Here is a 23899-nt window from a genome sequence, read left to right as displayed (position 1 = left end):
GTCATCCTTTCTCTCAATTGGAGTGATTTAATGCCTTCCCTTCTGGGAGGCTCAAAAGAAGAATAAAAACCACAAATAAGGGACCTAGGAACATCAGTGAAGACCCACTATAGGATCTTCAAATGGGACACAAGCATAGATTGGGTCTCTATGTGAAGTCTGCTGGATCCATGTAGGACTGTGAAAATCCTAAGGGAATTTATTACAGTCTGGGACCCTTCAGGAGCAGGAGACTACTAAGCTCTTGTGTAAAAGGAGTTAGGATTTCCCCTGGAACCTGGAGTTCAACACTTACACAGAGAGAGAGAAAGGACATTCATCTCACCTGGATATTGATTATTTTTTAACTAAATCAGTAAACTTTATCTTTTAAATACCCAACCCTGTGTCCTGCAGTCTTTGTCCTATTCAGCATCAGAAATTACACTAACCAGCTGTACCCAAGAAGGGTGTCACTTCCCTGCCTGGGTCACAAGCACGTGCTTTCAGAACTCACCCCTGGGGAAATACAATTGGATGGGACCTGTGGCAGAGGAAGATAGCCCTGAAAAATATAAACTCTTTTGTGTGCCCTTTAAGGTGATGCCCTTCAGAAGACAAGGGTTACATATAATCTAGAATACAGGAGTGTATAAGACTCAAGGCTGAGTAACCAGTAGTGCTTGCAGAAGCAGGATAGCTCACAGGATCAGGAATGACTGCAGAAGCACATTCAGGATTAGGAGTGCCGTCAGGCTCAGGGTCATAAGGGGACTGCCAGGCAGTGTCATGAGTACATTTTTCATGTCTGCATCACATTATTGTTATTTATTATTATTTATTTAAATTGACTGACTGCTAATCGATACAACATTGTGAAAGCTGTTGCTGGACTTTTCTGAATTGGCAATGATAAGAAGGTATCAGATGAGCTCTGTTACCATTTTGGCTTTATATGAGGATCTTGAAAATGATCTCAAGCCTCAAATAAGAGGGGCTTATGTCATAGTTGGCTTTGTCAAATTACTGAAATTGATGCATTTTTTGACCTCTGGTTCTTTTCAAACTACAACGGTTATATTTGGTGTCTAGCATCTCCAGTTTTTTCATCCAGGTACTAGAAGCCAGAAGGATCTGGGTTAAGAGTTATATCAAATTCCCAACTGAAAGGTAATAATTGCTGCACCTCAATGAGGTATTCTATAGCTATGCCATTGCAGTGCTATCAAACATGATGGATGCAATAGGTTGCATGCATATAGTGTTTATCCTGCCTCATGACAGGGAAGCAGTCTTTTGCAACTGCAAGCACTTTCATTCCTTGAATGTGCAGGCAATGTGTAATGTACATGTGAACATTCTGAATGTGATGCCTAGGTAACGAGCCATGACTCACATCCTGTCTCCCCCTACCTTCTAGCTTTTCAAGGAAGGCAGGTATGGCTGAAGAGGCTACTGAATAAACAATTCTCAAGATTTGCTCATCTTAACCCATGCTCACTATTAGTCATGCATAAGCCAGGGAAAATCATATACAGAGCCATCATGCCTTACATGTACTCTCCACATTGCACTAAAACCTAGCAAATAGGAGGCCTAAAGAGAATCGCAGAGAACAACCACGGAAAGAAAGACTGATTCTGCATCAACAACTGGACTTATTATTATATTGTGAAACAATATTTATCCAAATAATATTAATCACATAGTAAACCAAAGTGAACGAATACAAATAGTGGAGTACAAATGAAACAGTATGATTATTTTGACAAGCACATTACTTTTACCTACATATAGGGTGAACTAATTTCAAAAAGGCCTTTTGACAAGCACAGTACTTTTACCTACATATAGGGTGAACACATTTGAAAAGGGCCTTTGACCTTTTGAAACTTGCCCTTCCTGATGATTGCATGTGTGTGTTCTGCATGTCATTAGGTAGTGAATCTAGCATTCATGTTGTTGCTAATGCCTGCATTAAAATCAGCCTGATAACACCTGATTTTAATGTGGGTTAGGAAATAGACCCATATGTAAGGTCAGCAAGGAGAAGAGGGGAAAAAGAGGTGATAGCAGAAATGATAAGTGCAGAAAGAATTGCATTCAGAAAATGCCAAAATACAGGAGAAGGAGGATAGGCAAAATTATTAGGAAAAAAAAAAGGGATTCAGGGAAGGCAGTTATATGAGCATAGGCCAAAACAGAAAAGAAAATTACACTATCCAAAAAAAGGAAAAGATGAACTCGCTACATAAATCAAGGAGAGAAAAGAGAGGAATAGTAATGATATAAAGGGATAGTGGGTTTAATGAGTAAAGGGGCCAGCAAAAAGAAGAAATCTTAAATTATTTTGCTTGGTATCAGTATATATAGAAGTAGGTAAAAGCAAAATGCCTAAGGCAGAGTACAAGGACATAAATTATTGTGATCACAAATCCATTTACAGAGAGGTAAATACTTAAAGTACTTACAGAAATAAGAAAAGATAAGGCAATGAGACCTGATAGTGTATATCTCAGAATGAGATACTCAAGTGAGTACAAAATGTTCCTTTCAGAGCTTTGTTCAACTTTTCCTTAGAGACTCAGAGATACCAAGGGACTGGAGGAAAGCACATGCAATTCCACTTCATAAGAGTGGGATCTACAGGTAACTTCAGGCCTGTCAGTCAAACTGTGAAAACGCTACTTAGGAAAAGATAAAATAGAGAACCTTAGACAACATGGTACAACTAATGTGAGATTTTGTCAAATTTGAGTGCTTTGAGGTGGCCAAAGTGATGGTTCAGGGAAGAATAGTGGACCCTTATAATCTGAATTTTCACATAGGAGGCTAGTGAGCAAATTTGCCATTGCTGGAGTAAAACAGAACATTTTTAGCTGGATGAAGAACTGGTTAAGCAATGGAACAGTGCTGTAAAAGTAAGGCTACCAGTGTGGTATCACAGGGCTATGCACTAACAAGTACATTTTAAAAGCCTGCCGCATGTAAAAAACAGGGGTTATGGGCGTGACCAGGCCTTGTGTGCGTCACGCGCATTTTACAAAGAGCCCAGCCACATGCGCAACTCCCGCTATGTACCAAAGTGCCAGGCCGAGACAGCCCCATTCAACACTGTCTTGGGGAAGTGCACCGGCAGCCGGCTGGCATGTGAAATCTACTGCTGCTCCAGAGGAGCAGCAAGTAAAAAACACAAAAAGTTCTAAGAGTTAGGTAGGAGGTAGGGATCAGAAAGGAGAGGGGAGGAGGTAGGAAGGGTAGGTTTAGTGATAGGAAAGTTCCTTCCCATTCTGCTCCTTAATTGCAGCAGACTGGGAGGAAACTGGGGGAGGCCCGATTGTGTCGACGCACGTACATTTATAATCCCCTTCCGCGTGCACAAGTCGCAGGCCATCCGCACATGCGTGCATGGATTTTAAAATCCGGGCACGCATGTGTGCATGGCCATTGCATTTTATAACATGTGTGTGTGCCGGGAACCGCATGCACATGAACACATGCGCGCAGGTCTTAAAATTGACCCCTAAGCCATAGACACAAAAATAGAAAACCTCTTTAGTACATTTGGCCATTAACAAGCAATACTGAGGTCCATTTTCAGACACATTCCAGATAGCAAAGTTAGCCAAATAAACTTATCTGTCTAACTTTGGAGGTATATTCAATAGAGGTGTGAATCAGAACCAGAATCGGTTCGGATTCCGGTTCCAATTCACATCGTGGGTTTTTTTTTTCGTCCGGCCCGATCGCGGTTTTGTTTATCGGCTGCACCCGAGTCGATAAACAAAAAACCCTCCCCGACCCTTTAAAACTAATCCCTTAGCTTCCTCCATCCTCCCCACACCCCAAAAAACATTTTACAGGTACCTGGTGGTCCAGTGGGGGGTCCCGGGAGCGATCTCCCGCTCTCGGGCCGTCGGCTGCCACTAATCAAAATGGCGCCGATGACCCTTTGCCCTTACTATGTGACAGGGTATCCGTGCCATTGGAACAACTCTTTAAAAAAATAATGAAAAAAAAAGTTTTAAAAAAGCGGTGGCAGGGATTTGGAAAATGGACGCTGGTTAATTCAGTGTCCATTCTCCGAACCAGACTACCGGCACCAGAAGGAGTATATAAATCAATATTAAAGTGTCGGGCACTTAATATTAATTTATTCACTCCTTCATTTATTGCCCATTGGTCCTTTTTACTGACATTTGTCAGTGAAAGGACAGCCTTCTGAAAGGAGACTGGTCCTTTCACTGACGTGACAATAAAAGGATCAATCCGCAATAAGTAAAGGCGGTAATAAATAAATATTAAGTACCAGACACTTTAATATTGATTTTATACACTCCTTCTGGCGCCGGTAGACAGGTTGGGAGAATGGACGCTGAATTTATCAGTGTCCATTTTCCTAACCCCTGCATGTGCGCTGGTTAGGAAAACGGGACGCTGATAAATTCAGCGTCCGTTTTCTTAACCGGCGGACAACCACCGACAGCGGACCTCTCTCCGGCTTGCGCTGACAAAAAGGCGCTAGGGGTGTGCAATTGCCCCAGCGCCTCCGTGACAGCGCGAGCCCTAATTAAAATATTGCATTGCGCCCCCAGGAGAGGAGCCTGGGGGCGCATTATGAAAGTGGGCACTGAATACACAGTGCCCGCTTTCAGCACAAGTTTTTTGGATCGGCCCCAATGCATCTGTGAGGGAGAGGGAGTCTGTGTATGTGAGAGAGAGAGTGAGTGTTTAAGAGAATGAATGTGTTATTCTGCGTGTGTCTGAGAAAGAAGATAACATTTGTGCGGCACTACCTCTCCCAATCCACGATGATCTCAGGGTGATTGGAAATCAAAAGATCCCAGGTATGGAGGTTAGGAGATTTTTTAATCCTTATTAGTTTTGATTATTGGGTGCAATTTGATGTGTCACAACCCTCATGGCAGCTTCATAAGGATTCCATAATAAAATTCCCAGTACTCTCCAACTACTGATTGGAACTAATGGGCTCCCATGGCACTGAGTTCCCAGGCATTAGTCAGGACACCAGTGTTAATATTTGTTCTCTGTGCTCTGACTGATTTCAATAGCCAAGAAGGAGACTCTTCTGCTGCAGGCATCAGTGACTGGCCATTTAACCTGCTGACTTGTTTACAAGTACTTATTTCTTTAAAAAAAAAAATGTCCAGACTCCACAGAAATTCTTTCAGCTGTTTTATTTTACAGCTCCGCATGTACTCCTTCATTTAGGATGTATTACAATTTTAATCTTTCCGGTGACAAACCTTCAGTAAACAATTAAAAATCCAAACTCAGCTTCTAAAGAAAAAACACCAAACATAAAAATCCTTGCCGTTTCTCAGGTTGGTTAGATTACAGCTAGACAGCACTTCCAATCTTTTCCTAGCATTGCCCCCACGACACTACCCTCTCTTCAGATGTGGCTCTTACTTAGATGCTCTTCTTGTGGGTGATTACAGCTTCCCAAATCATATTTACCACTAAAGGGCAAATTTCCCGCCTCCTTTGGAAAATAGTGAAGAGCCAGTCTATCCTTGTGTTATTCCACGGTAATGCTACTCACTGGGTCCAAGCTTCTGGTCCTGTAAACCTTAAAGCTTCTTCCTGGTAGGTTAGGAGAAACTTTTCCCTTTGTGTAGCTCCCAGAAACAACTTGGTAACTAGTTAGGGAAAAATGTTCCTTCTGTGTACTTGAGAGGCAGCTGGCTAACCACAGGCAGATTCACAAGGATGAAGTCACATGTCTTCCTCCCATTTCAGAGTCTATTTGTGTTGTAGTACTAACTCTGTAGTTCTTAGCAGTACAAAGCTCTCCAAAAATTCAACACAAGGTGTAGTCCCACTAATTTCCTTTTCATCTTAGAATGCTGACTGCAGATGTTTTGTGACTGTCAGCTAGTTTACTAGACAAAGCATTTGCTAGCAAATTGATGTAAATGTAAAAATAAAATACAGACGAGCAAATTACTTTTATTGCTTGAGTTGAACTGAGCTAATTTCTACCAATTTGGTGAATTGTGGCCACTTGTTTTGGATATTGGGATGCTTACAACCTAACAAACTTTGTAGTTTAGAGATCATTGATTTGTATCAACTCTATTAGATGGGCCTACATTTAAAAAAAAAAAAAAAAAAAGGCATATTTGGGAATATTGTTGTAGTTTTAGAAGACTATTCCCATTGAAATGGAAGTAAAAAGCTTGGGAGTCATTTTGGACTCTCAGTTGACTATGAAGCAGCAAATACATCACGTTATAAAAGTGGCTTTCTACAAACTTAAATTGGTGAGATCGTTGAAGTATTTGTTGCCCCAAGATCTCTTTCACACAGTGATATAGACTCTATTGCTAAATCACCTGGATTACTGTGGTGTCCTGAATTTGGGACTACCTGAGAAATTAATATATGCTCTTCAACTGGCTCTGAATGCTGCTACTCGAGTGCTGACTGGTCTCTGAAGAAGAGAGCATGTTACTACTGTTCTGCGGGACCCCCACTGGCTTCCAGTCAGGTGGAGGGTAAGGTTTAGGCTGCTAAATAGTGTGTTTAACATTTTGAAAAATGCCTTCCCATGCGTGTTAAGAAATTATATGGATTGGTATATTCTGGAACAGTCTTTACGATTGGAAGGTGCCCACTTGCTAATCCTCCCGCTAATAAATATAAATGGGTTCAGACGAGAGCACGGGTTTCTAGTTCTGTAACAGCCTTTGAATGGAATAAGTTGCCATTAGAGCTCCATAAACAAGAGGATATGAAATTGTTTAGGGAAGGCCTGAAGACAATGTTTTTTTGAACAGGCATTCCGGGTGAATTTGGAATGTCTTAACGTTTTATTTCATATTTTATTGTCCTGTCATTGTGCTGTTTTATGATTGTATTATTGTGATCCGTGCTGGACAGATACTAGCAAGCTGCATAATAATAAATAAACAAATAAATAAATAAGACATTGATTGACTAGCAAAGGGCTGACATCCAAAAGTGATAAGTCTGGAATACTGACAGATTACTTGTCTACTGGATTCATAGTATAAAAGCTACTTTTAATGTAAAATAACTATTAGTTTAGTAATATTCCCATTCTCATCAGGAGAAATAAGATATTCTTTTTTCCCCCCATTTTCCTATCAAAGATAAGTTATCTCCTAGCATATGTTCCTAACAGCCTCCTATGGTGATGCACTTCAATTTGACATTGTTTGCGTTTGATGTGGATTGATTTGTTTTCTTATCCACCTACAAAGCAGCCTGAGGAAAATGTTTCTATGACTTTTTCTTTTTTGGTCTCTAACACAATTGTTTTAACACTGAGACATAATGATGCAATTTTTAATAAGTCTCAGATGTTCTTTTCTCTACCATAATCCACATTATTTGTAATCTTTACTTGTCTGTGTCTATTCAGGATTGCATGGGAAGATATAAATCCTTCAGCTGCAAGAAGGTAGCACAAAACTTGAGAATATCTAGACAGAGATGAGGCGGCCATAAAGGTTTATAAATCTCTATCTCTATTTCAGGGTTTGACATTACACTATGTACTTGTGTAGTAATGAGAAATGGATCTGAATCTCTGTCTAAGTGAGATAATGAACCTCTATATTTACAGCAGTTTTCAAAGACATTTACATAGATAAAAATCTATTTACCCAGGTAGAATGTCAGTTTTAAAAATGCCCCTCCTCCCCATTTCACAATGCGTATATTTTTAACTACATTTAAAAGAAGTATTTCTAAGGATATGTTTTGAGTGGAACTGGAAAATAATGCATAGGGATGGTAACTTTAAAATGAGCTCACAGGCACTCATATATGTGCGTGCAGTGCTCATACACTGGAATTTTAAATCATGTATGCAATTATGCCCATATGATTTAAAATATGCTTACCGTTCATATGTGTGCTCCTAATTTTAAGCCGTTACTCGAGCAAGAGTATTTCGCATAGGACTTTGTCAGCTTTAACAAATGCAGGTAAGCAGAGTTTAAAACATGCTCCTGTGAAGGCCATGACTAGTTTTACCAATTAGACCACCAGTTTGCCCAGTCCATCTTGAGGTCATCCACATCCCTCTGGTTTCTCAGCCTGCACTTCTCCCAGTTGATCCAGAATCCACATTCAGCCAATTTAGGCCTAAATAGAAATGTATGCAGACTTACACCTCATCAAGAGCAGAAGTGAACATGCTCATCTATCAGCCGGCAATGTGGCCGCTGGATTTAAAAATACAGATTTATGCACGTAACTCTTGGCCCTGCCCCAGGACGCCTCTGACATGCCCTCAACTCCAACCCCTATTTTTTAGCTCAGGCAAGCGCATATACACATGCAATTTGAGGTTTTTAAAATATGCGCTGCTTATGCATGGCTGGATTGAAAATTGCCCCGTCATATACTATGTGCTATAGGTTATACCCATAGTGGTACACAAACTAAGGTAACTAAATGTGGCATCAATACACTTAAGTGCACTAATGCAAATGATGCCACTTGGGAATCCTTGAATTTTATTTGTAAACATTTATTACATATATAGAAACATATTGAACCCTAACTAAAAACCTACAACCGCCAACCCCCACTAAAAATAAACTAATCCAAAACCCAACTAGGACCCTAGCTTCAACGACCAATTGCTGTCTTCATCAGGGGATAAATGCATGATTTTCAAAAACCATATTCTCCTATAAATACAGCTTCAGTAGTTTGCCAGTTTGCATTAGTTAGCAGAACACATTATGCTATAAACAATCCATGATGTGTTCAGATCCGAATATTCCTTAACTGCCAATATTCATGGCTGTAAAAAAGGGAGAAAAAAATAGAACAAAAGTAATAATTATTACATAGTAATTATTCCAAATGTGCTATCAATTGTTATGGAGTCTCAAATTAGTGGACCCTTGGGCCGACCTGCAGGAGACTGGGAAAGGTGGTCAATGTCTCTAGTATGTGGCAGGCCGGGAGGCAGATGTTCAGACAGGACGTAGAAGTGCTCTTCACCCTGGAAGCTGGTACTCCCCCGGGAGGAGCCCGTAGGAGCCCAACCGCTGGGACTTAGGCGGCTTCACCCTTGGAAGCTGAAGCCCCCCCGAGAGGAGCCCGTAGGGGCCCGGCCGCTGGGACTTAGGCGGGTTGTTGATCAGGACGGAGAACTGGAACCAGACTAGAACAGTAGACAAGTACTGTAACAGGGCTCGGGTACTGGAACCAGGCAGGAAATGTGGCAGGACTCGGGTACTGGAACCAGGCAGAAACTGTAGCAGGACTCGGGTACTGGAACCAGGCAGGAACTGTAGCAGGCAATCAAGAACGGAGCGAGTAACAAAGCAGCTCACTTTGGGACACGACGCAACAGGGAACCAGGAGGTAAACCCATTGCAAGGCAAAGACTGAGTGTCCGCGGCCGGCTTATCAAAGCCGCGGCATCTGACGTCAGGAACTGGGCGGTCACCACTGGCGGGAAACGGCCTAGAAAAGCGTCCAAGTGGCGCGCGCGCGCGCCTAGAAGCAGGGCATCCATGGGAAGCTTCCTGGCACTGCAGCCCCCGCGGGGACGCCACCAAACAGGGCGGAAACCAGGCCTCCAGAAGCAGGAATAGGTCCAGGAGCACGGAGGTAAGGGTCTGGTCACGGTGCTCGCAGCCAGAACCGCAACAATCAATAATCACATACTCACTCCTACAACCTACCAAATAACTCCATAACTAAAACAATATATATTTGTATTAAACTTGACTCAATTCCTTGTGACTCCAAAAATGATTCCTAGGAGAAAATTATTATTGAAACAGAATATACACATATATATATCTACCCTTCTCAGCTTTCCACACCTTTATTCATTTCAGTACGTCTTGACGATTAGCACTGTAATAAGCCAACAACTTCTGTGAATGCATATTCTTATACTGCTCCATTACAACAAAAACTCATTGATAGGTACTATTAGTACTTCTAAACAATTATATAGTAACATAGAGGTTCATGTTCAACAGTCCAGGGAAGAGGAATTTACCTGGCTAACATTAAGTGAGAAATTCAGTGGGTTTAATCTGGGTAAGTCTGCCACTGAATATACTTGGCTAAGGTGACTCAGATGACTTTGGGACAACATTTGCTCCTACCTGATTTACCTGGATATGTTTTTGCCAGGTGGTGATCAATATTAGCACTACATAGCTAAATTTAACCCCTACCCATGGAATGCCTCTTTTTAACCTGGCTAAAATTTACCCAAGTAAAATTTAGTCTGTGAGTGTGAGTTTGTGTGTGTGTATGTTGGGGAGGGGGGGGGGGGGGGGAATGTTCAATTACAGGTTTGTGCCTGGGTGACTGAAATGTTACCTGGACAAATTCCTTTGAATATGGATCTCAAAGTAAATGAGAGTAAGGAAAATAAATACGCCATTGATCCATTCAGTCCAACCAGTTAGGATTCTTTCACTTTAATTCCTGTACTCAAGTCAACATCAGGTAGTGTGCATGCAAATCTATCACGTGCATAGTCATTAGGGATAGTCTGAAGACCTGACCTGTTGGTGGCCCGAAACCTGGGAGTGAATACCACTGCCCTAACTAGATTACAGTCACTTGGAATACAGTTAATGTGTGTGCTATCTAATAACTGATTCAAGAAACAGATTAACATGAAATGTATATGCACGTTAGTGTTACCAGAGAAGGTTTTCATGGGTAATGATTCAGATGACCTGAACCAAATCACGGTGAACCTAGAAGATGTGGTAGGCCTGATTGACAAACTGAAGAGTAGTAAATCACCTGGACCAGATGGTATACACCCCAGGGTTCTGAATGAAATAAAAAATGAAATTTCAGACCTATTAGTAAAACCTTGTAACCTATGATTAAAATCATCCATTGTACCTGAAGGCTGGAGGGTGACTAATATAACCCCAATATTTAAAAAGTGCTCCAAGGGCGAACCGGGAAACTACAGACCAGTTAGCCTGACTTCAGTGCCAGGAAAAATAGTGGAAAGTGTTCTAAATATCAAAATCACAGAACATATAGAAAGACATGGTTTAATGGAACAAAGTCAGCATACTTTACCCAAGTCTTACCTCACAAATATGCTTCACTTTTTTGAAGGAGTTAATAAACATGTAGATAAAGGTGAACCGGTAGATGTAGTGCATTTCGATTTTCAAAAGGCGTTTGACAAAGTTCCTCATGAGAGGCTTCTACGAAAAGTAAAAAGTCATGGGATAGGTGGCGATGTCCTTTCGTGGATCACAAACTGGCTAAAAGACAGGAAACAGAGAGTAGGATTAAATGGACAATTTTCTCAGTGGAATGGAGTGGGCAGTGGAGTGCCTCAGGGATCTGTATTGGGACCCTTGCTTTTCAATATATTTATAAATGATCTGGAAAGAAATATGACGAGTGAGGTAATCAAATTTGCAGATGATACAAAATTATTCAGAGTAGTTAAATCACAAGCAGAGTGTGATATTGCAGGAAGACCTTGTGAGACTGGAAAATTGGGCATTCAAATGGCAGATGAAATTTAATGTGGATAAGTGCAAGGTGATGCATATAGAGAAAAATAACCCATGCTATAGTTACACAATGTTAGGTTCCATATTAGGAGCTACTACCCAAGAAAGAGATCTAGGCATCAAAGTGGATAACACCATTGAAATCGTCAGTTCAGTGTGCTGTGGCAGTCAGAAAAGCAAACAGAATGTTGGGAATTATTAGAAAGGGAATTGTGAATAAAACGGAAAATGTCATAATGCCTCTGTATCGCTCCATGGTGAGACCGCACCTTGAATAATGTGTACAATTCTGGTCGCCGCATCTCAAAAAAGATATAATTGCGCTGGAGAAGGTTCAGAGAAGGGCTACCAAAATGATAAGGGGAATAGAACAACTCCCCTATGAGGAAAGACTAAAGAGGTTAGGACTTTTCAGCTTGGAGAAGAGACGACTGAGGGGGGATATGATAGAGATGTTTAAAATCATGAGAGGTCTAGAACGAGTTAATGTGAATCAGTTATTTACTCTTTCGGATAACAGAAGGACAGGGGGCACTCCATGAAGTTAGCATGTGGCACATTTAAAACCAATCGGAGAAAATTAATTTTCACTCAACGCACAATTAAACTCTGGAATTTGTTGCCAGGGGATGTGGTTAGTGCAGTTAGTGTAGCTGGGTTTAAAAAAGGATTGGATAATTTTTTGGAGAAGTCCATTACCTGCTATTAATTAAGTTGACTTAGAAAATAACCACTGATATTACCAGCAACAGTAACATGGAATAGTCTTAGTTTTTGGGTACTTGCCAGGTTCTTATGGCCTGGATATTTCACCGTTAGAAGCAGGATGCTGGTCTTGATGGACCCTTGGTCTGACCCAGTATGGTATGTTCTTGTGTTCTCATGGGTTGCCTTTTCTGCTGGGAAGCAGTATCTGATTGAACCAGGAGTGGGGGGCGGTCTTGTTCTGAAGGAGGCAGGCATTCACTGATGCACAGTCTTATGGTAGAAAATGTAAAATGGAGCTGGACCTCCAATTTTATTCCCTTCACTAGCAGTCTTCTAATTTAATTCCTCCCACCATAAACCTCCAATGTCTGATCCTCATCTTATCACTGCTGCAAACATCAGGGCTGAAAGATAGAGGAGGCATCTGCAGTCAAATTTTCCACCATAGACACAATTGAACAGGTGGGAAAGTTAAAACTAGTGGGTTGACCTGACAATAGGCGGGGGGAAGTGATGGGACCAGGCCTGTAAAGGTATGTTGAAGTGTGTGCATTTGTGTGTATGTGTTTGGGCAAGAGAATGTATGAGAGAGCATGTGTGTGTGAGAGAGAGAGTGATTGTATCCATGTGTTTATGTATGAGAGAGAGAGAGTTTGGGAGGGGGAGGAAAAGTCTGTAGTCCCCTTCTCACTAATCCAAACCAGTGGAAGTCAGGGAGGAGAATGAAGGGAGAGAAAATTCACTCTACCCCTCCTCCCAGGGTAAATAATCTCTGGGGGAAAGGACATTTATTTATGTTATTTATTTACAAAACTTTTTTAAACTGTTTTTTGGGTTAAAAGATCATTCAGAATTGTTACAATATTGGATTCTTGCTGAATTTCTAGAGGAAGACTTTCCTACTTCTGATGGTGATGTCCTCAATCTCAGGTGTGATTGATGAAGTACATGCAATGTAGAAATGCATATTACACAATAGATAAAACTGGCTGGACCTAAGATCTCTTGTGCTGTCCTAGCAGCACATACCTTCTTTCTTGCTTGTGTTGCTTGATAGTAAAAAAAAATCCTTTTGCTCTAACTTCAGCTAACCAGACAGACTCAGTTCTGGACTTCCAAAAACATTTATTAAACAGTGAATAACATAACATTCATTACGATGAGATGGCGCCAAGATTAACTACATAGATACCCTGGAACTGTAATATTTGAAATGAGTTTCTCTGGAAGCGTTAGTTGAAGTTATATGAAACAAACTGCAGCCAAGCCACACATTTTACTTTCAGAAATTAACGCCTGCCCAAAGGCTGGCATTAATTTCTGCCGGCACCGGGAAAGTGTACAGAAAAGTAGAAAAGCAGAAAAAACTGCTTTTCTGTACACCCTCCGACTTAATATCATAGCGATATTAAGTCGGAGGCCCCCAAATTTAAAAAAATCAAAAATTAAAAAAAATAAATTTTTAGATCAGCCAGCAGCCCGCGGGTCAGAAGATGGACACTCAATTATGCTGGCGTCCGTTTTCCGAACCCGTGGCTGTCAGCGGGTTTGACAGCCGCTGCTTCTATCAAAAAGGAGGCACCAGGGATGCGCTAGTGTCCCTAGCACCTCCTTTTACCATGGGCCCTCATTTGCATACTTGATCGCACGCCCAGGAGAGTGGCCTGGGCACGTGTTGGAAGAGCTGGCGCTCGCCTCAGAGCACCAGCTCTCCTGCGAATTTTACTGTATCGGCCCAAAAGTTGGTTCCACAATCAAAATGGAGCTTTTGGCTGGTCCTGTAATTGAGAAGAACCTTTGGAGGACATTCATGAAACTAGAGATATCCATGGACTCAGTTACTTCAGTGTGGATAACACAAATGCTCATACATGTGAACATCACAGCTCTTCATTTGCTGTTCATGTGTACTCCTCTTGTTCACTAACAGACCATGTTTCAAAGACATTTATTTATTTATTTATTTATTTATTTAGACATTTTTATATACAGACATTAGATCAATGATGTCACATTGGTTTACAGATAACAAAAAGGAAATAAGCAGGAGGGGTACTTATTTCTTACAGTGAAACATATCTTTAACAATACAACGAAATGAAACTTGAAGTTTAGCAACAAGATATTGAAAAAATGGGAATAAAAAAAGAATGAACTTTGATAAGCAAACTCTTCTAATGTAACTTAAAGGGATTGGTTAGCCTTAAAATGACACGTGGTGAAAGTGAGCAGCATGCAACCAGGGACGGGGGTTGGACAACATGATAACAGGAGCAGGGCTAACAAGGAAGAGTGGTAGGGTGGTTGGGAGTATGGTGGTTCCATGCTAGCTGGTTAACTGGCAAGTCTGCCATCTTTTGTTCTTGCTGTTGGCCTTATAATTTGAGGCATTTGATACACTCTTGAATGACTGCAGTAATGAGTCATCTTTCTTTGTTGGGAACTCAATGTCTTGGCGTTTGGAATTGGAGGGGAGCCACTATTTGGCCATTATCTTCAAAAACCCTTTGTCTTCTGTGGAGAGGGTAGGTTTGCCCTCATCATTGGTAATCCTATTCCTTTGTTGTGAAAGCTTTCAAGAAATACTGAGGACAATGATTTGACCACTCTTTATGGACAGGTATCTCTCTAATAAAGAATTAATTAACAAAGATGTGCATCCATCATCTATATATTCTTGCTGATGACACTCTCTCGGTTGTGTCGTGAACCCAATTTATATGGGCTTCTGAGATGTGAGCTTGAGGTAGAGTATCTTTTTGCACATGCATATATGGAACGTGAGACAGCTATAAAGCATTCATGAGCATGTGAGTGTGTAAATCACTATGGTGTTGATTGACATCCATGTTACAGTGTGCATTAGGTTGATCTCTGTTAGGTGCAGGTTCTACTTCATGGTCAGGCTGTGTTCTCCCCCATCTGTTATCTCTTCTGGCTCTGAGTGCAAGCTTGAACTGCCATGCTCAAAAGCAAGTACTAGGATATAGCTGAGCAGGATCCTCTGAGACAACTTGACCAAGTTTGTTCTCCCTGATTTCCTCTCCTGCAGCTTTTTCAAGACTCTTGGCTTGAGCCTCTGCTTTCCTCTTTCAAATTCACTGATAATTCAACTTTCCTGTGTGTGGCTACTACTGCATCAACAATGACGGTAGTAGTGGCAATTTGTTCTTCTACCTTCATCTCAGCAGCTTCCGTGGCTTTCCACTTCTCTGCCTCCAGCTCATCTTTTTTATGAGTAGTGGCTTCCTCCCCCTCAACTTGTATGTTATAAGCGACGGCTTCAATAGTGACAGCAGTTTCTGTGAACTCTTCTTCTTCTAGCTCTTGCCAGCTTTATAGCAGCTTCTTATTTAGTAAAAAAAAAGCATGTGCCCATGCAGCCTCTGCCTCTGTGCATGCCCTGGCGGCAACTGCACTTGCTGTGGAGAGATTTGAATGGACTGACTTTAATGACATTGAAGACCTTAATATGTGTCTGAAGAGGCTGGAGTACTGGGACATGGTTTCCTTTACATTCTCAATTTTTCACTGAGCTTCTGTTATAGATCTTTGTACCAAATTATCACATTCATGATCAATAACTGTGAAAATCCCTTTCCTGAAGATTTCTTTCCATGTTGGTTCTTGTTAGGAATATGAGATTTCTGTCTGAATTGGAGTAGATATCACTTGTAGCTCTATTTCAGTTGATTTAAAGGCTTGCTGAAATATTTCTATACTTGAAGTGCCAGAAAGATTGTGTCTATTACAGTCTGTGTCTATCATATCTGTTTTTGTCATGCACTATTAAATTTCTCTTGATGTTCAATTTTCTCAAATTCATATTCCTTTAAGGCTTTTTATGACAAAACATGTCTTCTTTAGGAAGCAATGGTGTTGGGAAAGGAGACTCATTGGCATCTTCCCAGAGCACAGGGACAGTTTCTAAGATCAAATTCAGCCATGTCTCTGCATAATTAGCTGAAGCAACATTGAGCGTTCCTAGTTTCAGGCAGATTACAGCATTCTGAGAAGCTGAACACTACTCTCCCAGGCTACTGAAGTAATTACTGTTGGGGAAGGGAGACAGAATTTGAAATGTATGCTCTGTTATTTAAATAAACTTAAGAAAAATGTACAAAGCATCAGATCACAATTTGTGCTTAATCTTGCTGAGGGAATCTTTCTACTTCACCCACTTGAAAAATTCATAAAGCTAGATCTTCAGTGATTTCAAAGAGGTCCATTTTCAAAAGCATTTAACTGGCTAACTCAGATGAATATATGGGAACATATATGGCTAAATTCTAGCCATCTAATAGGTTAGGTGGCTAGAGTTTAGCCAGATAAGTTAGCGGCATTCCAGAGTCAAAACCAGGAGGAGCTGAGTTAGTTGGTTATTTGATTATGTAAACCGCTTTGATCAATTATGTAATTGCTAAAACGTTATAGAAATAATTTAAATAAACAAATAAACAAATAAATAAATAATGTGAACTGCGAACCCTGTGGCGTGAAGACTGCTGTCATGGCCGAGGTTAGTGTTATGATTGTAGTCATTTCATTTCATTTTTCATTTATTTGTATACTGTTGTTCTATATAAAATATAATCATGGTGGCTGAGAGAAAAATTAAAGCATTCATAAATAAAAAACAATACAAGGACATAAATCCAACAAAAACAGAAAAGAAATATAAAAGTCATTGTTAATTGACTGGATATTTTCTATTTGATATCTAGTCGTGATGATTAGATGTTGCCCACATTTGATGCCATTCAGTACCCTCCTCCCTACAAGGTGTCCCAGGAGGATAGGGGTCCATAATAAATGCAGCAAAATCTCTCAAGGTTAAGAGGAGAGGCAAGGATAAAAGAAACAAGGAATGAGCCTCTCTTTTATAAATACTAATTCAAAAATTATATTTTTAAACTACAGTATTCTTATTTTCTTAGTAACTAGTACTTTTTCATGTCTATAACTTGCCTTATTTCTAATAGGGATGTGCAAAGCCCAAACCTTTTCGTTCAGGCTCCGTTTTTCGCCCGCCGCAGGAAATATTGTTCAGGCCTTTGAAATTCGGGGGCACCCGAATTTCGGGTTAGTGTGCACATTTTATCGTTAGCACGCACTAACGGGAGTTAGTGTGCACTAATGGGAGTTAGCATGCACTAACCTGAAACCACATTTTTCCCGAAATTTTGGGACAAATTTGTTCGGGTTTCAGGATCCCCAAATCAGGACGAATTAGGCAATTTCGTTGAAATTGCCTATTTCGTCCTAAACAAATGCACATCCCTAATTTATAACCTCTAATATTCCAAGAACATGGAGCAAAGAACTCCAGAATTCCAGGTTTCTATCGAGCAACACAGTTAGATAAGTATCAGCTTGTGCAATGGAAACTTTTGTTTCTTTTAGGTCTATCCCATTAGTTTAATACTAGAAGTTGTTTCTTTATTTCTCTCTCTTTTTCATGTCTCCCTAAGTTACAAGTGAAGTACATACTTTGCCTTCAAGAGCGTTCCTGGGCAAGTATCTTTTCTTTTTATAACCTTTCTTTCTATTATCTGTCTCTCTTTGAGTGTTTAACTTTTTTTCTATTTCATTTTCTTTTCTTTCACTGTTCTTTCTTTTCTGAAAGCTTGTATGTTTAGCTTGTGTGAACACACTTAACTTTTTCTTCTTAGACTTTACTGGAGTTCTTTGGTATGTTGTCATGGTGCATTGACTGTATCTTGACTCATAGATCTGAACGTACTAACTTACATTTAACTAAATCAACAGAGAAAACTATCTCCCTTGCACTGACAGTTCTTCCAAAAGCTAAATGTGTTCCCTAAGGAGTTGCGTCTTTGATGGCTTGGTGGACTTTTGAGCTTACTATAAAAACAAAGGATTATTATATATTCCCTAACTAATGCTGGTCAGGAGCAGTAGTGAGAAATAAATTAACTTCTTTTCAGAGGGAACTTATTCTTCTTAGCTTATGTTTTCCTCTCTTTCCTTTAAAGTTTCTTTCTCTGTTTCTCTCTGAGGGATATTTTCTTACTTTACTCTTCTGTTTGAGAGCAGTGAATGTTTTAGTCTCCAACACCAAATTTTTTTTATTTTTCTTGGAACCTCCAGTTAGAACTCACAAATTCCAATCAGTTCTTTATTATTATTCACTCACTCTTATAAACAGTTTCCAAAATATTTACCCCTTCCAGTCACTAAATCTATCAATGCTGACATTAATTTACTAAGGGTCACATGCCATTACATGTAAGGTTAATTACTCTAAACTCTTTGCTGTTTTTTTTATATAAATAATCAGTATTCTTTCATACCCCCACTCATTTCAGAAAGTATTCTATTGTTCTTGCCAAGTTTTTAAAGTGTTTTCACTTTCAGAGAGGAGTACTAGTATAGCATGCCCTCTCCATGCCACTTCTGCTCAGTTCTCTCCCGAATGGATTTTCTCTCCCATAGGCATATGGATTTTCTAGCTTCTCTATATCCATTCTCTGATGATATAATGGGTCTTAATTTTCCTTGTGTTGGATGGCATTCCCTTACTAAGTGTCAGCTAGTGATGCTACACCTACCATTTCACTGCTAGTGAAGCCATTAGGGATGTGCAGAGCAAAATTTTATGTTCATATTTTTTATGTCCGAAAGGGGGTCCCACTTGCGGCCAATATGGACATAAAAAAAAATCCAATGAGTTGGGTATATGTACATATGTGCAAAAAAAAAATTTAAACCCCCTCACCCTCCTTAATCCCCCCCCCAGACTTACCACAACTCCCTGGTGATCGAGCGAGGAGTGAGGACGTCATTTCTGCAATCCTTGGCGAGAAGCATGTGACGTCGGTGGCACGTCGAGTGATGCGGCGTCACGACGTCACGTGATTCCCGGCTCGTTCGCGCCGGACGGCTCGTTCGGCCCAAAAAGAACTTTTGGCCAGCTTGGGGGGGCCTCCTGACCCCCTCAAGCTGGCCAAAAGTTCTTTTTGGGCCGAACGAGCCGTCCGGCGCGAACTCGCCGGGAATCACGTGACGTCGCATCTGAGTGACGCGGCGCCACGTGATTCCCGGCGCCGCGTCACTCATATTACACTTTATTACACATTTCCCACATATCGAACATATCTATGTTCGATATGTGGGAAATCCGATCGTTTATGTCGAATCAATTTTTTAAGTAAAAAAAAAATATGAGTTGCGTTTTACTAATGCGGTCAATCCGAATGCACACCCCTAGAAGCCATTACTTTGCAATCCCTGGGTATGGCTTCAGAATTTTCCTAGTTACCATGGCAGTCCTAACATTTGAGTGATGAATAAGGATAGAACATTGACTTTAGGGGTGGATGGATGCCACCATCTTCTCGGAAAATGTTTATTTTTACCTTATTGTAGACTCACAAAGCATTTTCCTATTAACAAAAATATTTCCCTGGTCCTTCTACTATCCCTTATGCCACTAAAAGCCTTAAAAGGATGCAGCAGTCACTTATTGGCATTAACATTTATCTTTGAAAAACGATTCTTCTGATGATTCTTTAATTAGCTAGGTCAAGGTTCTTAGGCTGCTACAGGCCTCCTCTCACTTCCCTACCCCAGCTAGCATTCTATCCCAGAGCCCCCCACTGTGATTGGCAATCCAGGAATACCATCACACTGATTCGTCTCTTACAGACTATGGCTCTGCAATCCGGGACCCAGGTAATCATTTATTTCTTTTTGTTATTTTATATGCCCTATTTACACTAAGTTAACTGGTTAACTCTGATATTTAAAATTAGCCTGATTATTTAACTAACTGTGAGTGCTTGGGTAAAAGATCTGTCCTAAAGATAGCTGAATATAGTTAGCCAGCTAACGTTAAGATAGCCAGCTATATTTAATAGTGTGGTCTCATTATTGAATACACCTCCAAAGTTGCTGTCTTGGATCAATGGAATCAATTGGCAAGAGGAAAACACACTGAGTGAGGAAATGCAAATTTAGCAGAAATAGCACCTGCAATAAATGGGTGAGGTTATGCAAATTTCCTGTGTACTGTATCGCATAAGCAAATTTCACCAGGTTCATTTCATTATCGTGTTGCATGTAGTGTCAGCATGTTGTGAGTCATTTTAAACAGTATACATTGATTTATGCATAGTGTGTTATTTTTCTGGTTTATATATACCAGCTTCCTGCAGCTTCCTCCTTGAGGGTGTGTCAGGCATTTGGAGAAAGGAGAGGAGAGTAGGTGAGTTGGTAGTTGGTTGGAGGTATTTAGCGAGTTCTGAGTGATGTATCCTGTGGCTTGTTTCTCATCTATTTCCTGTGCCAGCTTGCTGAAGAAGAATGTCTACTATCTGCCACTGTTGTCCTACTTTCTAGTTCTAAAGCCCTCCTTGATGCTCTGCACATATTCCAGCATCCTTGATGTAGTCTCCAGTCACAGTCTTGATGCTGGTGTCTGTATCATCTCATCCTGCTGCTACCTCCATGCTGTGTTTGATCTCAGTTCAACCTGCTGCTGCCTTCATGCTTTTGTGTCTTCTCCTAGGGCTCCTGCATTGTCTTTTCCTGGTCCTTGGCCTCTATGCTATGGTGTCTTCCCTTGATCCTTGGCCTCCATACTGTGCTATTTGGTCCTGGCCCTGCTGCCTTTTTGTTGAACTCTGCTGCCTTGGCCCTTAGGCTGTCCCCTTGAGTGCACTCTTTCAACATGGACTGTCTGGGGCCTTCTTGTTGAACTCTGCTGCCATGGCCCTTAGGCTGTACCCTTGAGTGCACTCTTTCAACATGGACTGTCTGGGGTCTTCTTGTTAACATCACATAATTATGCTACTATCAGATCTAACATTAGAGCTGTACTATAGATCTTGGGGTGTCACTTCCACTTTCTATGTTCTTTGCTGTAATCATGATTCTGCAATGGGATAAGATGTTAAGAATGTATATTTAATGTTGCCATTTGGAACAATGTATGTACAGGTCTACACTCAATGTGATGTTCATTTCATTTACAATGTCATGTGCAATTTGATATCGTGTCCTTGCAAAATATGATTAACAAAGATGTTGCTTGCAATCTGTTGATGACATTTGTTGTGTAATAAAGTGATCACAGGCTTGAAAAAAACACTTTTAAGTTGTCTATTTTCATTGAGTGCTTTTTGTCTTAAGGGTTGATTAGGTCAAAGGTTTGAGATCCACATGACCTTGCATGCTATAGTGCCAGTGGCAATTCTAACTAGGCACTTTTTTGGCAGGTGAGACCATATGGCCTAGGGCCTACAACCAAAAGCTCATTGTATGCTCTCAAGGAAGACAGCAAGAGCTACATATGAAGCTCCTTACTGTGGAACTTCACTATTGGCTCCAGTTGCCTTCTCCATAGAACATACTCTTAGCTAACTCTTGGGTACATGGGCCTGTATGTAAGATGGGGACTAGCTAGCTAGTGCTAACCTCCACATTCAGTCCGGTGGAATAGGTATAGAAATGTTTGGCTAGAGTTGCAGTAGCTATGTCTTCACTCTGTTTCGGGCCCAATAGGTTGCATAGCTAGCTATGCAAAGGTCATTTTGCAGCTATAACAAATCATTGGTCTCTTCCATTGTGAAGATATAATACCTCTGTCCAACCAATTGGCCTTCTCTCTGGCTCTGGCCACTGTTGGAAACAGGATGCTGGGCTTGATGGACCCTTGGTCTGAACCAGCATGGAAATTTCTTATGTTCTTATGTTCTTAATGTATACCCCACCAGAGTAGCAGATATAGTGCTTCTCTGTTCTGTATTTCATAATCATGCTCTATGCCATGGGATACCAATGGAGATACTTCCAGATCTGTTTAACTGATAGGAGATAGCATGTAATGATAAATGGAACCTACTTTGAAGAAAGAGCCGTGTTAAGTGCTGTGCCACTGGGATCGGTATTAGGACCGGTTCTGTTCAATATCTTTGTGAGCTACATTGCAGAAGGGATAGAAGGTAAAGTTTGTCTATTTGCAGATGATACCTAGATCTGCAACAGACTAGACATGCCTGAAGGAGTAGAGAGAATGAAAAGTGATTTATGAAAACTTGAAGAGTGGTCAAAGATTTGGCAGCTGGGATTCAATGTCAAGAAGTACAGAGTCATGCATCTGGGATGGGGTAATCCAAAAGAGCTGTATAGATGGGGGAGGGGGGAAGGCTTATGTGCATGGACCAAGAGCAGGATTTTCGGTTGATAGTCTCTGGTGATCTGAAGATGGTGAAGCAATGTGACAAGGTGATAGCTAAAGCTAGAAGAATGCTGGGCTGCATAGAGAGAGGAATAATCAGTAAGAAAATGGAGGTAATGATGCCCTTATACAGGTCCTTGGTAGGCCTCACCTGGAATACTGTGTTCAGTTCTGGGCCCTTATCTCAAAAGGGATAGAGACAGGATGGAGGCTGTCCAGAGAAGGGCTATCAAAATTGTGTAGGGTCAGTATCAAAAAACCTATGAGGAGAGACTGAAGGATATAAATATGTATATCCTAGAAGAGAGGAGATGCATGGGTGATATAATACAGACCTTCAGATACCTGAAAAGTTTTAATGATGTACGAACATCAAACCTTTTCCGTTGAAAAGAAATCAGTAGAACTAGGAGTCACAAAATGAAACTCCAGGTGTTTCATCTCAGAACCAACATGAGAAAATATTTCTTCATAGAGGGTAGAGGATGCCTGGAATGCCCTTCTGGAGGAGGTGGTGAAAACCGAAACAGTGAAATACTTCAAAGGCACATGGGATAAATACTGTGGATCCCTAAAGACTAAAGGATGGAAATGAAGAAAAGAGTGCAATGGAGTAACTTGATGGTGCAGTGGTCACTACCCTTATCCAATAAGCCTTGATATAGTTAATGCAACTTCGTCATTGCTCTCTGCTTCAATGGCAGGGGGAAAAAGGGAACTGAATCCGTACAGCAAGCAACGAGGGCCCTGACTTTTACAGTCTGGAGAAACAAGTATGGGGATAACTTGCTGATGCGGTGGTTACTTCCCTTAACCAATAATACTGGTATTTTGATGCAACTCAAACATTGCTCTCTGATTCAGCAGCAAGGTGTAATGGGGAACTGAATTCATCACAGCAATCAATGAGGTCCCTGATTTATATAGTGTGGGAAACTGTTAAGCGTGGCAGAAATGGGGAATTGGATTTAAATAGCAACCAACAACGAGGGCCCTGACGTTTTTGGTTGAGGAAACTGATAAGCATGGGGTAACCTACATGGTGCATGGTGCAGCAGATACTACCATAAGCCTTCTGGATGGACAATCTGGTCCTTTTCTGCAGTCATTTCTGTGTTTCTATGATTCTAAGTTTTTATCTACCTCTGGATCCCCTGTGTGCACCTGCACAAGCTGAGAATACCATGCTGAGTAGCCGCAAGCTTCAGCAAAGACTCATAGGATCCTACTTTGCCTGCTATATCTCAACTACCCCTTCCCCTTCCATGGAAGGGAGGCCAGTAGAGGGTTTTCAGCTGCTTTCCTCTCTATCATCTTTCACTCACTGCTCTTCTATCTGTGTCAGTGTGTATCAGAAACCACGTATGCCTTGACAATGGAGCAGTAAACTGTAGTGGAAAAATTGTAGTCAAAGTAATAATACAATACATGTGGCTGGCCTAATGTTTTCTGACTGATAGTGAGCCTAAAAGAAGCATGTGTT

The sequence above is a fragment of the Rhinatrema bivittatum genome, chromosome 7 (assembly GCF_901001135.1).
Source record: "Rhinatrema bivittatum chromosome 7, aRhiBiv1.1, whole genome shotgun sequence".
In the NCBI taxonomy this organism is placed as follows: domain Eukaryota; kingdom Metazoa; phylum Chordata; class Amphibia; order Gymnophiona; family Rhinatrematidae; genus Rhinatrema; species Rhinatrema bivittatum.
This window is presented reverse-complemented; position numbering follows the sequence as displayed.